Below are 17,967 nucleotides of genomic sequence, written 5' to 3'. Positions count from 1 at the left end.
TTGTTTATCTTCTTCAAAATTATTTTGGCTTTTCTAACATCTTTGCATTTCCATAAAATTATGTAAATAACATCAAGTTCTACAAAAAAGAAAAAGTCCTTTGGGACTTTGACATTGACCGAGTTGAATCTCTACATCAGTTTGGAAATTCAGATTTAATACTATTGAACCTTTTGATCCATGAACATAATATATGCCTTTACATTTATTTAGGGCTTTTTAATTTTTTTAGAAATATTAAAAAACACATTTCTTAGAAATATGCTATTCTTTATAGTATAGGTCTTTCTCATATTTTAAAATTTATACCTAAATTTTTTTTGATATCATAAATTATACTCATTTCCTATGTTTAATTTTTGTTTTTTTTTTTACTATATAGAAATATAATTTTTATGTGTGGACTTCCTGCCCTGTGGCCTTGCTAAACTCACTTATTCTAAATATTTTGCTTTACATTAGATGATCATGTCTTCGTAACATAAATAAAGTTTTACATTTTCCTTTTGATTGTTATGACTTTGATTTATTTTTTTCTTGCCTTATTGCATAGCCACTATTTCCAGGTCAATGTATAATACAAGATTTGGGAGCAAATATTACCCTCATGTTTCTCACATTAGGGAGAATACAATCAGTGTTTTCTAATCAATTATGACTGATTATGGTTAAAGGCTTTTAATAAATGTCCTTTATCAAGTTGAAGGAGTTTCCTTCTATTTTGAGTATACTAAGAATTTTGGCTTGAACAGTAATTGAATTTTATCAAAAGTTTTTTTCTGCATCTATTGATATAATCATGTGGCCCTTTGATTTTCACAGTTAATAAGGTTCATTACTGATTGATTCTGGAATGTGGAACCAACCTTGTATTTATGGGATAAACCATACTTGGTGATAGCCTGCTATCATTTAATATATTGTTAGATTCTATTTGTTAATATTTTCTTAAGGATCTTTGTATTTACCTTCAAGAGTTATATTGGTCTAAAGTTTTCTTTTAGTATAATATGTTTCCCTCGTTTGGGGGCCAGGGTAATTTTGATTCTGATTTCATGGAATGGGTTAGAATTGTGTCATAACTTCTATTTTCTGAAAGTCTGAATATTTGGTAGAAGTAATCAGTGAGGCCATCCAGGCCTAGAGAGTTTCAATAGGAAGATTTTTTAACTACTAATTCAATTTCTTGAATAATTATAGAGCTATTCGGATTACCTGTTTCTTCTTGAGCAAACTTTCATAGAATGTGTTTTTAGGGAATTCATCCTTTTCATCTTTGTTGTCAGATTTAGGGGCATAAAGTTGCTTACTATACTTTTCAGTGTCTGTAGGATCTTAATGATGACCTCCTTCCCTTTGTGCTATTAATGATTTGTGCCTTTTCTTCCTTTTTCTTTTCCAGAACAGTTTGACTAGAGGCTTATCAATTTTGTTCATTCCCAGAGCCAGTTTTGGTATTGCTGATTTTCTTTCTTTTTTCTCCTTATATTCTATATCACTGATTTCTCTCCAATATTTATTACTTTATTCCTTTTCTTCATTTTCAGTTCAATTTTCTTTCCTCTTTTTAGGGTTTTGTTTGTTTTTGTTTTTGCTTTTTGGTAGAAGCTAAAGATCTTGCTTGTATTCTTTTTTAATATAAGCATTTAATAGTTCAAATTTCCTACCTTAGTGGCATCCCAGAGATTTTAATATAAAAATAATATGATTCAATTTTTATTCCAATCAAACCATTTCCTGATTTCTCTGTGATTTTTTTTTATTTAATCCATCAATTGTTTAGAAGTATGCTGTTTAATTTCCAGATATTTTAGAATTTTCCCAGGTATCATTCCATTATTTATTTCTGGTTCATTTCTGTTGTGATCAGAAATACTACTTCGTATATTTTCAAACTTCTTAAATTTATTAAGATTTGTTTATGTCTCAGAATAGGTCTGCTTGGAAAATGTTTAATGTGCACTTGAAAAGAATATGTATTCTGATACTATTTTCGTGGAGTGTTTTATAAATGTGATTTAGCTTCCATTTGTTGAAAGTGTCATTCTACACTTTCCATGTATTCATTTATTTTATTATTGTTATATCAATTATTAAAAGAAGAGTGTGGAAATCTCCAATTGTAATTGTGGATTTTTAGCTATTTTCTTTCAGTTCCATGAATTTTTGTTCTGTGCATTTTAAAGCTATCTTATTATTATGAAAACCTAACAAGAGTACACATCATTTCTGTCTTCCTGGCTTTGTATTATCAATGTCATACATGTTACTCCTATATGTGTTAGAGACCCTATTTATTATATGTCATATTTTTGCTTAAAACAGTTTTCTTTTAAAGAGATTAAAAATGGGGGAGGAAAGTCTTTCATATTTATCCACCTATTTACCATTTCCAATATTCTGTATTTCTTTGCATAAATCCAAATTTTCATCACTTTCCCTCTGATGGAAGAGCCTCCTTTAGAGCAGATCTCCTAGCAATGGATATTCTCATATTTTATTTTTCTAAAAAATACTTTATTTAACAATTGTTTCTAGAATGTATTTCCACTGGATAACAAATTCTGAGTTTTGTGTTTTTTAATATTTTTTCTTTTAATGTTTGATATCACTCCACTGACTTTTGGCTTGCATGGCTTTAAATAAGTTCACTGTAATTCTTTTTTTTAATTTTTTTTATTTTTTTAAGTTTATTTAGAGAGAGAGAGCAAGAGCAAGTGAACGGGAGAGAGACAGAGAAAGAGAGGGAGGGAGAGAATCCCAAGCAGGTTCCGCACCCCTAGCACAGAGACTGATGCAGTGCTGGAACTCACAAACCATGAGATCATAGCCTGAGCCAAAGCCGAGAGTCTGACGCCCAACCACCTGAGCCACCCAGGTACCCCAAGTTCACTATAATTCTTATCTTTACTTTTTGTATATAATAGCATTTTTTTCTCCGGCCACTAAGATTTTTCTGTTTATTGCTGGGTGTCATCACTTAAGTTATGATGCTTTTTTTTAATGTTTATTTATTTATTTTTGAGAGAGAGAGAGCATGTGTGTGTGTGTGTGGGCAGGAGAAAGGGCAGAAAGAGAGGGGGAGAGAGAATACCAAGAAGCCTTTGTGCTGAAATCGTGACCTGAGCCGAAATCAAGTTGGACACTTAATCGACTGAGCCACCCAGGTGCCCCTGGTTATGATGCTTCCTATCATGGTTTTCTTTAGTTTCAATTGCTCATAGCTCAATGAGCTTCTTGGATTGTATTTCTTTCTAACATCTGACATTTTTTATCATTATTTCATCACACTTCATTCCACCATGCCCTCATCCACCTCAACCCTCTGGGATTCCAGTTATATGTTTCTTAGACTGCTTGCTATTATTTCACAAGTCTTTAAGGTTCTCTGTTCAATTTTTAAATTCTTTTTTTTCCCTCTGTGTGCTTAATGTTTGAAATTTCTACTGCTATTTCTTCAAGTTCATGGATCTTTTCTTCTGTAGTGTCTAATCTTATTAATTTCAGAAAGTGTGTTTTTCTTTTCAGATATTTTGTTTCTCATCTCTGGAGGACCCTTTGTGTATTTTTTAAAGCTTCCATTTCTCATCATGCTCATGTTTTCCTCTACTCTCTTGAACATATAGAAAATAATTATAATAGTTATTTTTGTGTTTTTGTCTAAAAATTCTACCATTTGTGTTTCTCTGCATTGTTTCCATTGATTAATTTTTCACCACGGCATGAGTTGTCTTTTTATGTTTCTTTGAATGACTTGCCATGCTGAGTTGATGGCAGGTAACTGCAAATTGTATATTTTTGATTGCTGGATTTTGTTATATTCGCTTTCTGATGCTAGATTTTGCTCCAGTATGCAGTTAAGTTACTTGGAATCTTTTTCATTTTTGAAGCCTTGCCAGAGGAGCCTTTATTTGGGGGTTAATTTTTTAGCTCCACTACCAAGACTAAACTCTTCTGTGGCTTCTACCTAATGCCCTCTGAATTCTACACCTGTGTATTTCCTCTTTGGATATTGGGAATACAAACTACTCCCAGCCCTGTATGAACTTCAGAAATTGTTGTGACTATTTCTTTCCAGTGTTTTCTCCCTGACTGTGGGTAGTTTCCTGTTATGCATGCTAAGATTAGTAAAGCCAAGGACTCAGGGGTCCCTTCTGCTTATCTCTAATATAGTTTCCTCCTCTCAATAAACAGCTCGCAAATCCTAGCCATCCTAGCCTCTCCAAACACTGAATTCTGTCTCTTCAACTCAGAAAGACCACCTGGTTCTGTTTGGGCAACCCCCTCTAGAGCTTTGACCTGGAAACATTTTTCAGGTAGTGATCTGGGAATTCACATGCCTCATCTTGTTTGTTTTCCTTCTTTCAGGAATTATTGTCCTACACAGCTTGTTGCCCAGTGTCTGAAACCCATTTTTAAAATAGATCTATTCCAGTTTTCTTCTTGTTTAAGGCAGGTGGGTAATCTGATCCCTGCCATTCCATCAGGCCTGAAATAAAAGTTTCTTTATCCATTTCCTATTTTGATCCCTACCTTTGACATCTGTAGAATTCAGAAAAGACTTTAAAGTAAAAACAAGAAGCAAATTACTATGATGGAAGAGGATCTGAGGGCCCAAGTATCTGTACTATAAAAGACATGATTAGTTGCAGAAGAGTGAACACTGGTAAATTGACCAGGTACCTGACATTGATTTGGAATTAGAATCCCATGATTCTAAATGAGCCTCAAAAGCCACACTTTCTCTTCAGTGGAAGTGGTGGTTTTTCTAAGGAATTGATTTTGAAAGTCACTTGAGAATAACTCAAAAACAGGAAAAAAAAAAAAAAAACAAAAAGGAAAGAAAAAGGGATCTTAATGATCTAAGGAACCTTTACTATTTCCCACCCATATCATCTCTGGTAGATGGCCACCCACCCTCTGTTTACACATGTTCTGTGTCCAGGCAGTGCCCTTCTGGAAGGACCTGTTCTAATACAGAAGTGCTTGGTCATTTGCAACCTTCTCTGTATCAATAAGCCAACTATCTCTTCCTTTAAGTACCTCCTATTTATCTGCTCTGTCCTCCTGGATAACTAGAATATATTGTGTTAAATTACTGACAACCATTTTGAAATCTCCTTCAAGTCTTTTTTATCTGGATTAAAATCCTCTGCTGCTCTTACAGAGAGCATGGCTTTCAGACCCTCTCCCCATATTAGTCATTTATCCTCTGGACAAATGCTAATGTGTTACTTTTATGCTTAACATCTGATAGCCAGAAGTAAGTACTCTACTTTAAATATAGAGTGAATGGGTCAATTCTTTCCCGTGGCAAGGAAACCAGACTTCTATTAATGCAGCTTAAGGTGTATTAACTTTTGTCAAATGTGGATAGACTTAATTTCTTAGGTATATCTGAAACCATAAGTAATTTAAAACACATTTATTTCCTTACCCCATTGATATATGGGGAGCAGGGGTGATCACAGGAAGCCCATTGGTTCATCCATCTGTCTGGGCTTTAGGTAGAGAAATGTGCTGGTTTTAGATCACTTCAAAAAATCAGTGTAACCTTTTATTCCCTGAACTAAAGCAGGTGTCTGCTGCTTGAGGTGATCACTTTTCCCTGGAAATTTCCTATCAGCTGCTAGCTGACAAAAGGTGCTATGAACAATGGAAGTATTTTTTAAAATACCTGTCAACAGTAAGAATGTGGAGTCAATCTAATATTTAGACAGAAGCTTACTCATCAATATTGTAATCAGGATATTCATAGTCAGAGAAAGTGGCCTAATAGGTATATCCTTTCCTAGAACCATTGCAGGTCAAGAAAATAAAGATGACTCCAGATTCTTAAGAACCAGGTTGGAAAGATTAAACCATGTTTCACACATCAGTTGATTTCAGAGGAGTAAATAGTCATTAAATTGGAGAGTTGGAAAATATTTTAGAAATCATTGAATTCCACTCACTTGATAAGTACGGGAAATGAGACCAAGAGAAGAAAAATTGTTTCCACATGGTCACATAGTTGGTTTGTGGCAGAACAGGCTTTCTGGTATCCTAGTCAAACTTCTATCCTATTTGGAATGTTTCTTAAAACTACTTCTCGGGGCCCCTGTGTAGTAGTTCAGTTGGTTAAGTGTCCAACTCTTGATTTGGGCTCAGGTCATGATCTTGTGGTTGTGATATCATCTGTGCTGTGAGTGGAACCTGCTTAACATTCTCTGTCTCTCCCTTTGCCCTTCCCCTGCTCACATGCATGTGCTGTCACTCAAATAAACAAACAAAATTACTTCTAAAAAGGGCTCAGAAAACCAGTATGTATATACATAATTGTATTCACGTTAATATAATTAAGACACGAAAGAACAAGCAAAAATTCTATGAGAGAAATGTCTCAAAGAGTATAGGGTGGAGAAGATGACAGGGTGCCTAGAATTAATTATCCCTTAGGTACCTATCGCTTGTTTCAGTTTTCAAAATGCTTGCAAAGTGTGTTATCTTGTTTGCTCCTCATTACAACTGTGGGAGCTAAGTACGCAGGTGGCACCTAAAGGCACGATGTGGGTGATGTGGCTTAAACAAGGCAACCCAAGTCTAAGTGGCAGAGTCAGGAGTAAAGTCTAGGTTATTAAACCTTGTTCAGGACTGTTTTCACTGTACAGTTCTCTGTACACAGTGATTAATTATGATCCATCCCTAAATTATAAGTCTATCTGCTCCTACGTGGGCAGTTCTGTGACCCTCTGCTAGATCAATTAATGGCTGCCAAGTCTCTATTCATATCATGTTTAATTTTTAATTTAGTCTGCTCTTACACATTCTAATTCATGAGAGCAACATACTGTCGTACAATGCCATGGTGTTGTACAATCAGGCTCATTTCCGTGCTGCCACTTATTAGCTGTGTGAGTTGGGCAACACATTAGTAGCCTCTTTAAGCTCCTGTGCCCTCATTCATGAAATGAGAAAAATACCACTTACGTGGTGTTGTTCATGGGAGGATAAAATTACTAATGAGGGATGTTTCTAATAGGTACCTGGTGACTTCTCTCCCCTTGATAAACCTGCTCTACTCCCACTTGCTCTTCCCAAACTTCAGCTCTGAGATCCCATTCAACTCTCCAGTAGACATGCATTCCTTTGTTATGAGTTTTCTTACACTTGTCCTAAATTAGTTTAAAATGCTTTTTTAAGCATGACATGTTGTTCCCTATGTTCATTCCATAACTATTCATTGAGTTCCTTCCATATACCAGGCACCTGAATATAATAGGTACAACTGGACAGAACATAGACCTAGTCAGGTGTGTGACCCTTCACCTGTGATGCTTGCATTCCAGAGAAAAGACAGGGACTAAAGAGATAAGTGAATATATGAAATGTAGCTTGTGAAAACATGCTGTGAAGGAAATAAAGAGTGTTGGGGCAGAGGATCATGGTTGGTGGGCAAGGTGAGAGTCTGGCATGGCACAGAAATTAAGCTTAAAGTGTAAGTAGGATGTTTTTTTACTCATAATTTTTCATCATTTTAGAGGAGGATAAGGAATAGAATGGCCACAGGCCTGGAGGCTCATAAAGTCATGGCGTGTATGAGGAAGATACTCTCACCGTGGCTGGGACAATCTTCATGGACGAATGTAGGGGTATAGGGGTGGGATGACGCTGGCATCATCGGTGGCCAGATCACAGAGGGCCTGGAATGGCCATGCATGACCTTGAGTGGACAATGAGAGTAAAATATTCAAATCATTTTTCTTCAGGTTTTTAGCAGATGTTTTTATCTGCTTGTTTTTGAAGAAAAATATCATATTAGCTGTTTGACCAATCACTACCCATCCCCTTTATCTTCTTACATGTTAGATTATAGTTCTTTATAAAATGTAGGTGATATAATCCATCTGGCATAAAGCAGATTTTAAAACTCTGTCTCCTGGTTCTGAATCCAGGAGTCACTCTGTGATCCTTCTATTGCTTGATCTCTGAAGTATCTGTATTGTTGACTGGGTCTTCTTGAAGCTGTTATCCCTGAACCACTGGGGTAATATCTCATGAGTCTTCCCTTCCACTTCTCAATGCTGACTGTATAAGCACCTTGTGGACACTCTTCTCTCTACATAGTAACACTGGGTCATTTCATCCACTTCCGTGGATTCAGCTGGCAACTGACAGATCCCAGATTTGCATAGCTGAGATGTTTCATTTGAGTTCTAGAGAGTTCCATTTAAACACCCCACTTGGTTCAAAAATTGACCTCCTTGTCTTTTCTTCTAAATCTGCCCCTACCTCTTAATGGGGCACCTGGGTGGCTCAGTCAGTTGAGTGTCTGGCTTCGGCTCAGGTCATGATCTCACGGTTTGTGAGTTCGAGCCCCATGTCAGACTCTGTGCTGACAGCTCACAGCCTGGAGCGTGTTTCAGATTCTGTGTCTCCCTCTCTCTCTGCTCCTTCCCTTCTCATGCCCTGTCTCTCTCTGTGTCTCTCAAAAATAAATAAACATTAAATCTGCCCCTACCTCTTGGATCACTACATCACCCATCAGTGTCATCCTCCTTTCCTCCGGTTATAGTGCAGACCTTGGTACATCACTCTTCTGCCTGAATTCTTCACTGGCTGTTCATTGCCTTCACGTTGAAAGACACGGTTGCAGACAGTCCTTTACTGTCTAACCTAGCCTGCCTCCGTACCTTCACCTACACTTCATACTCCAGGTCTGTTCGTGCTTGTGAATGTGGGGGTGTTCTGACATACTGCTGTGCTGTGATAACAATGCCCACAACAGTTGTTCCTGTTTATACAGGGACAGGTGCGTTTAAGACACTATGCCAAAGCATCTTACCTTCATTATCTTATATGGTCTACGCATCAGCCCTATGAGGTAGGTACGTGTCATGTCCCTGTTTTCAGAAGAGGACACAGAGGTGTGGAGATCAAAGAATTCACCTAGGCTGGCAGTTAATAAGAACCAAAGGTAGAACTCCTACTGCGAAGCATGATGTTGTGTTGCTTCTCAAATATCTTACAAAGCTGTTCCCTCTGCCTGGAATTTCCTCCTTCTACCCGTTTATTTTATTTATTTATTTTTTAATTAATTTATTTTTGAGAGAGAGAGACAGAGTGCAAGTGGGGGGAGGGGCAGAGAGAGAGGGAGACACAGAATATGAAGCAGGCTCCAGGCTCTGAGCTGTCAGCACAGAGCCCGATGCGGGGCTTGAACCCAAGAACCGCGAGATCATGACCTGAGCTGAAATCAGACGCTCAACTGACTGAGTCACCAGGCGCCCCCCCCCCCCACCTGTTTATTTTGACAGGATGCCTCCGATGTCACCTGCTTCAATAAGCCAGGCCCTTCTTCACTGTGGTCCCACTGCTTCCCGTACTCTCAGGAGTCATACACGCTCTCATCTCTCATTTCATTTTCTTCCACTAGACTGCTAGCCCACATCACATTCATCCTTTCATACCCAGGACCTAGCCCAGTGCCCAGAATATGGTTGGCGCTTCATACATACTTTCAGACTAAATAAGATTTTAATCGAAGCCCCAATTCCCTCACTTACTGGCTGTGAGACCTCTGGTAAGAAATTCAGTCGGTATCTCTGGTGTTAGTCTCCTCATGTATAAAGTAAAGAAGTTGGATCATAGCAGTGGTTCCCCAAGTATGTAGTATCAGCATCAGGATCTCCTGGGAACTTGCTGGAAATAAAAATTCTAGGGCTTTTCCCCCAGACCTGCTGAATTAGAATCTCTGGGTGGGCGGGGGGTGGGGGAGGGTGGCAGAAACTTGTTCAGCAAGCCCTCCGGGTGATGCTAATGCATGGCAGTATTTAAAAACCACCATACTAGGGGCTGGAAAACTAGGGCCCGGGGGCCCATGAGCCAAATCCCACCCAAGGCCCATTTTTGTAAAGAAAAGCCCTGCAGTAAATGATAGGATCACTGATGGACCTTCTAGTTCTCATTCCTTGGTGATAAGTCCAGTGTGTTTTCTCTGATTGATGTGGACTGCCAGACAGGAAGACTTGGGTTCTAGACTGTCTGTTTTACCTCATTGTGATATAAGTTATTTCTTTTCTCCAAAGCTTAGTCTTCTCAGCCTGAAAAATGACATGAGGGTAAGCTTGCTAAATCAGTCAGAGTCCGGTTAGGAAAAAGAAAAACCATGCCAGCTAATTCAAACAAAGGGGATTTAATACAGGAAGCTGTGCAGATGTTTGGAAGCAAAGGTGCAAAAAGAGGGAGTCAAGGAAACTCGGCATGAGTAAAAACAGAAAGCAGTGCCCCCTCTTAGAACTCAAGGATCTGAAAGGAAGAGGCCGCAAGGAAGAATTTGGGACCCAGGAGGTGGGCCTTGAGGGACTGTGACTTACATGTCTACGGAGGCAGGTGACACACTGCTTATACTGCTGAGAAGGCAGTGCCCCGTGGCTGGTACTTGGATGACCAGGGAGGCAGAGCTTTATGGTTTGAGGAACGAGTAAAAGAGTGTCGCCCAGTGAGTGCTTGGACTGTCAGGCAGCCATGGTCCAGCAGATGCCAGGAGGACAGTCTGGTGGATACAGCTCTGTAGCTGGAGACTGTGGCAAGGGGGTTCACCCCCGGGGGCGCTGGGGGAAGCTGAAGAGCAGACTCCTAACTGCTCCTTGCTAATACTGCTACAGTAACATTGACTGATGCTGAAGGTGGAAGAAGCCCATACTCTCCCCCTCCCAGCCTCCTAACAGGAAGCCAGCTAAAAGGGAGAGAAATGCAGCATATAGAGTCCCAGCATCACAGAACAGAGAGTGGAAAGGGGGACAGAGAGTCTTGGAAAGGGGGATGGAGAGAGACAGGCAAATAAGCAGCACAGTCAGTCTGATGATCTTCCAGGTCCTTCGCTCCATGAAGAAATGTATTACGTAAATATGTGGTTATATAGATCATGCCATGAGTCTGCTCAGGCCTCCGATAGCCACCCCAGATACTACAGAATATAACCATCCTCTAAACATGGTCTTAGTCATGACCCCAAATATCAGGGCAGTGGTGGAACCTGTATTTTAGGTTGAGAGAAGAATAAAGGAAAGAAACATACTTGCTTTTTGGGCACTACTTACTTCCCAGGCGTTGTTTTCAAATACAATAATAGATTGAATTTCAGTCCTTCCAGGAATGTTCCAAGTGCAGACTCTTCTTGTGTCATCTATGGGCACTCAAACTCAGGGACTTCCCAGGAGGACTACTGGCTTCCAAGGCCCTGTGCTTCAGCCTGTCATTCATCGTGACCCAGCCCAGCTATCCTGTTCTCTATCCAGCTGAGCTGTGCGCCACACGAATTGTTTTTTATTTAACAAATGCAATCCATACTTTGTGTTCTAAGGGCTTTTCAAACACTGATTCAATCCTCATAGCCACCCCATGATGTGGGTGCTGTTGTTGGCCATAGTTTACAGGTGAGGAGTTGAGACGTGAAGAAAAATCATACTCTCAAGGTCACACACTGGTGAAATGGTAGAGCCAGGGGATTAGATTGGACTCAGGCTTGACTGCACTGATTACCACACAAATATACGTTGGCCCCCCTGTACCTGTCACCCAGTGCAGTCACATCTGAAATTCCTGCCACATTTGTTTCATCTCTCTCTCTCCTAAGAATAAAGCTGGATTACAGTCAAAGGCATCTGTGCATCTCTTGTTCTCTTCCTTTTCTTTCCTACCTCAAGTAAAACCACTATCCAATATTTTGTATTTCTCACTCCCATGCAAGCTTTTTATCATATATTTTTACTGTATTTGTATATATGTATCCATGAAACAATGTATAGTAGGATTTCCATACTGTTAATCTTTAAGGGTATGGTATCCTATAATACATAGTCTTTCTGTAGGTTTTTCCCCCCTTTTTTCACCAAACATGTTTGTGTGATTTATTTATATTGACAGATGCTTTGGGTTTTAGTTCATTTAACTGCTGAATAGCAGTCCCTTTTATGGATTTACTACAATATTTTTTTCATTCTGTAGTTGAGCAACTAAGGTATTTCTTTTTTTTAATTTTTTTTTTTAATGTTTGCTTATTTTTGACAGGGAGAGAGAAACAGAGTGCAAGTGGGGGAGGGACAGAGAGAGGGAGGGACAGAGAGAGAGGGACGCAGAATCTGAAGCAGGCTCCAGGCTCTGAGCTGTCAGCACAGAGCCTGACATGGGGCTCGAACCATGAATTGTGAGGTCATGACCTGAGCTGAAGTCTGGCGCTCAACCGACTGAGCCACCCAGGTGCCCCAGGGTATTTCTAGTTTTTCACTATTACAGACAATGTACAGTAAATATTCATCTATGTTTCTTCTTGGGCACACTGGTAGGTTTATGCCACCAATTTTATTTTTAGATAGTAGGTTACACATAGCTTCAATTTTAGTAGATACTTCCATGGCAGTCACCAAATTGATTGTGCTCAAATATAGGATATTAATCAATGTGGTTATACAATGCTGGGTATTATTGGTATTATCAGGCTTTTGCATTTTCTCAGTATGATGAGACCAAAATGGCCTCTTGTGGTTGTTTTCTTTGGGTTCATCTGGATGGGTAGAGCCACACGATACAATTTTACTGCTTCACACCTTTGTGCTTGCTGTTTCATTATGCCTGGAATATTCTTCTATTTCTTCACTTCACGACATGTATTTTTCTTTGATGACCCAAACTCAAAAATTCCTCTGAAATTCCTGGTGGCCTTTCTTCCTAGCTAGGGTAATGTTTATGTCAGTTGTCCTTGCATAATTATTAACATTGCCCCTTTCACTCTCAAAACTGACCCAGTTTGGACAACAAATCATTAGTGACCTTGATGTTAACTCCATCATGGCCTGAACTGCAGTTTATAGACAGTCCATGTTTGCCTATTTTTCCCCCTTGCAAATCAGAGTTCTCCTAGACTACTGATAGCTTCGTCCAAAGGGCCTGACTTCTAGTTGTTGCCAATAAATGTTTGTTTCAGCCAGCCACTCCTTTGTCATCCAGAAGGAAGGTTTTGGTCACTCATGTCTTACTCTTTTTTAATGAGGCCTGACTTGGCCCAAATCCTCCTTCTTGAAGGGGCAAGTGTGAAGAACCCTTTGTCTGCAACAGGCATATCCCATTTCTTATTTGCACTTTGCCAAGAAGAAGGCACCATGGAATGAATAGCTTTATGTTTTTACTTCAAGTTTTATTTAAGAGTTGAGTTTCATGAGATAATTAGAATAAGCCATTGTATTTCCAGCATTCAAAAAGAGATACAAAGCCTATGGACTAGAATTATTCAGGGAGCTATCAAGTAGACCCAGGCAGAAAGGGAATTGCTCTTCAAAGAAGGTGACTTGCAAAGTGAAAATAATAATAATAAAGTGATATTGATAGTCTTTCGTTGCCATGGAAATACTAGTTCATCTGCTCTTGTTAGTGTGTGGTTCATTTCACTATATTAGGTTTCAAAGAAAATCACATACCCAGATATATTTTTAACCGTATCTGGGATTTAAAACATTCACTGGGCTGTACTGCTAGTGGGTAAGCACAGAATTATGCATTTCAGCTTGTGCATTGATATGACCTCCCTGTTGGGTTTAGAAGGCAGAACAGTCAGTGCTTTTAACTTAATCCATTTTTATTTGTGTGTATGAGATTAGAGATGTTTGCTGTGCCCATGGCGGCTCCTGTATTTTTCAGAGTGCTTCCAATTCTAAATTCCTGTACCTCTGTTAAAACTCTATATTGCACCAAAAATGTGTTCACCGTAATTATATCTCAAAGATGCCAAGGGAGTCAGATAATCTCAATTTCTAATTTTTAACTTTATCAGTTTGTTCCACCCTGTGATTTGTGGATTGAACAACTTAGTACAAAGAGGGGAGTCTGGGGGTAGAGGGAGAGACCCTGGCATTTATTGAACCCTTGGTAGGACAAAGGCACTGTATGAAGAATTTGTCAATTACTATTTTCTTCAAACTTTAAGATGTTAGAAACCTTTGATTTATTTTAAGTTTATTTATTTTGAGAGAGAGAAAGGGAGCACATACAAGCAGGGGGGAGGCAGAGAGAGAGGGAGAGAGAGAATTCCAAGCATGCTCTGCTCTGCTCTGTCAATGCAGAGGCCGACACAGGACTGGATCTCACAAACTGTGAGATCATGACCTGAGCCAAAATCAACAGCCAGATGTTTAACCAACAGAGCCACCCAGGTGCCCCAAGATGTTAGAAACCCTTGATTTTAAAAAAATGGGGGGAGGGATTCAGTACTAGAGAAGGGAGGCACTTTGCATACAATCTTTTGTATGATTAGTGATTGAATCCAGTGCTGTTCCCAGTATATAGTGGTGAATTGATGAACATCACCTATTTTTTAATAGACATTCACATTATTGGGTATAAAGAAAGCATGTTGGAGTCATTGTCAACCACCTCATTATAAGTCAGATATTTTAGTCTTGGCTCATGCCTTGATGTATGCCCAAGGATTTCGTATTTGAAGTAGAAACAGAAATGGAGTTCAGTTTGCTTCCATTTACATGTGACTCCTCAGTCCCCCCACAAGACCAAAGCTAGTTCCTATTATTATCCTGAACATCTCTTTCTCACCTCTTGCGCTCCACAGGGACAGGTCCTGAGTACACACTCTTTCTCACTTCATTCCATTAATGTTATCCAACGGTTTTGCAACTCATCATTAAGACAGAAAGGTCAACAGGCCCTACTGCATGATCTTTAAAAGGCTGATAATGTCAAGATAAATGCATTCTCCTAAATCTGTTTTTAAAGGCCAGAATCATTCATGCATTTCTGGGAGAGGATAACGACATCAGAATTATTACCGGGAGCCAGTCCCTACAATCGTTAGGACCAGCTAAGATTTACTGCTTAGCTGGACAGAAGCCTCTGCCACCAAAAGCCTGTTTTCCATCATTGGTGAACTCAATTTGAGGGTGTAAGAGCAAGTCATTACTCTGTACTATGCAACAAAGCAATGCACACTCTATGCAAATGAGCAGCTGCCCTTACTTGACATAAAAATTCTCAACTTAAAAAAAAAAAAAGTCTTTCTCTCTGAGAGTATACCTATAAACTGTGTGGGAAAAATACACATGTAATACTGTGATACAATAAACTATTGAATAAATCTACTTTTTAGTTCAGCCACATGGCTTTTTTATACTTGGGTTTGAAAGTATATGGCTTTCTGGCAGCTGGGTGGCTCAGTCACTTGCTCGTCTGACTTTGGCTCAGGTCATGATCTTGCAGTTCATGGGTTCAAGCCCACATCAGGCTCACGGCTGTCAGTGCAGAGCCCACTTCGGATCCTCTGTATGCCTCTCTGTGCCCCTCACCCGCTTGAGCTCTCTCAAAAATAAATAAATATTAAAATAAATATATATATATATATATATATATATATATATATATATATGGCTTTCAAGTGGCTAAGGAGTTATGAGTTTCTTGGAAGTATTTGGGAACAGGATTTAATGGCTCATACTTCTTGATTTCTTGACTCCCCTCCTGAGATTCAGATTCAAGCTGACTGTGAGGTGCCCATTGAAGGCCAGACACCATGCCAAATACTTTGCACCTTACTAGCCTCCCACAACAATGAGGGGAATATCATTTGTGTGATAGGATAAGAATCTTTGGTATTTTACAGTTGAGAAACAGACAGGGCCTTGAGGGGCTAAGCAGCCTGCCCAAGGATGTGTGATTTAGGCCTTTTAACTTCCCCGTCCCTGTGCTCTATTACTACACTATAGCTTTCGTCTCCATAGGACAAGGTGAGGCCACGTGATGCTCTATATCAGTGTTGTTCATTCTAGAATCAGAAAAAGTACTCAAGTGTTGCTGAAATATGGATTTGTCAACCAAAGGATGTTTTGAGATAATCTTGAGATGCTAATTGTCCATCTCCTGTGATGGTCACCCCTAAATTAAGCAAGGCAGGGATCCAGGAAGCCTAACTGGGCCCCTTTTGTTTCTTGGGATGTTGTAGAGGAGACGTGAGATGGAAAGATTTGAGGTGACCCTCAACAACAAATAAACATAAAAGGGCTCAATTAAGTTATTTGATGAACTTACAATGTAAAACTGAAGATGTTCAGTGTTTGCCAGTGGAAAACTGTAAATGCTGACATGTTTGGGCCATTGTAGCACCCTCAAAAGGAATTACCCAGTAATTCTAAAGGAATATAATTGAACAGGTTTTGGCAGGGCAGGGGCGGGGGATGATGTAAAACCAGAAAAATATGTTCTCTAGGCTACCATCTGGGAAGAGAGTTTTAGTGACAAGCTATGTGGGGGAAAAGGTAAAAATTGAGATGTAAAAGTTAGCCTTCAGCTCTTCATGACCCTAAAAGGCGTGCCATCAAAGCAGAAGTTTCCTGGGCACCCAAAATGCCAACATTTTGTGGATGCACGTTAGAGAAGGGGACAATCTACTTAATTCAAGATTATATCCACAGTCCTATCTTGATTAGCACAGCCCCTTTGCAGTGCAGTGACCCACAGCACAAGTGTGCCTCCATTCTCATGCCCAGATATTCATTCTAGATGCTTTTATGGGTTCCAAAGGCAGCCCAAGGCAGCAGCTGCCAGTATTTTCAAGTAATGCAATCGGCTGGTAGAATCTTATCCCAGGAGAGACCCGTTGCTGAATTTCAAGTGGTAACTTCAGTTGTACCTCACTTAGTACCAAAGATGTGCCCTTGAAAGACTTTGTTTCAATCATAATTTTACAACTCCAGCATCACTGAAATGCCACAAAGCATGAAACATATCAAAGATATGTTTCGTATCTCTTCTTTTTTTTAAATGTTTATTTGTTTTTGAGAGAGAGAAAGAAAGAGACACAGAGCATGAATGGGGGAGGGGCAGATAGAGAGGGAGACACAGAATCTGGAGCAGGGTCCAGGCTCTGAGCCATCAGCACAGGGCCCGATGCAGGGCTCAAACTCAAAAATCGTGAGCTCGTGACCTGAGCCGAAGTTGGACGTTTAACTGACTAAGCCACCCAGGCCCCTCACAGAAGTCTCTTTTTAGTTAAATCCAGAATAGTTGCATTAAAGGTATATATAGATTGATAAAGTCACCTTCTGATGTACTTTTGCTATTAATTGGGTTTACATATAATGGGTTTGTTTGGAAGTGAAAGCATACTGGCTGTCAGTTTCATTATTAGTAAACATGGATTCCACATCTATGTTTCCTTACTAAAAAATTGGAGGTACGAGATTTTGGCCATATGTAACTCTGCAGCCCCTGCATTTTGTTAATAACATCATAATACTCCATGGGGTTTTTAGCACCGACATTAAAAGGAGGTCATCTGGTTCTCACCTTTATTACCTCATTTATCTTCCCATCCCTGGGAGGCACGAAGTCAGATATTGTAACCTGCATTTACAGGGGGGAAGTTCTGAAAGGTCAGCCAACATAAAGCAATGGTCAGCAAGAGGGCTCCAGAGAGAACGCAGGTGGGCACAAATTAGTCCAGCCCACCAGTGTTTGTTGGAAGTTCTGATCCCGGAGGCCCTTGGTACAGAAGCCCAAGAAAAGCAAGGTTCTATCAACTGATTTCCCTTGTCTCCTACTTGTCCTGCTCTGCCACTTAGTAGAGACACTGTGTGACTGTGGACAAATCACTCAATGCCTCTGACTCACAACTATGCCATTGGAAGAGTGCAGAGAATAACATCTGCCTCAATTCCAGGAGGAGAACATTCCTTCCCAAGAGAGATGGGCACGGGGTTGGATTAGGAGTGGGGGAAAGAACTGCGCTTTCTGCAGAATGTGGCAAAGTCAGTCCATCCTGACCTTAGGGGTTCTTTCCTGCCTAGATAGACTTTTCAAAGTTAACTTCTAAGGGGAGTGTCTTCTCTCCCCAGTTTTATTGTGGGATATCAATTATTTGTGGGATATATTTATTTTTTATTTATTTTTTATAAATATATAAATATATATTTATATATAACTTTATAT

General features: G+C 39.5%; 1 protein-coding gene across 2 annotated transcripts in view; it reads left to right on the top strand.

Annotated features, from left to right (window-relative positions):
- Nucleotides 1-17,967, top strand: part of CA10 (carbonic anhydrase 10) — a 488,094-nt gene that overhangs the window by 109,598 nt on the left and 360,529 nt on the right. The window lies entirely within an intron of this gene.

This window comes from Panthera uncia, chromosome E1, assembly GCF_023721935.1.
Source record: "Panthera uncia isolate 11264 chromosome E1, Puncia_PCG_1.0, whole genome shotgun sequence".
Classification (NCBI taxonomy): domain Eukaryota; kingdom Metazoa; phylum Chordata; class Mammalia; order Carnivora; family Felidae; genus Panthera; species Panthera uncia.
This window is presented reverse-complemented; position numbering and strand designations above follow the sequence as displayed.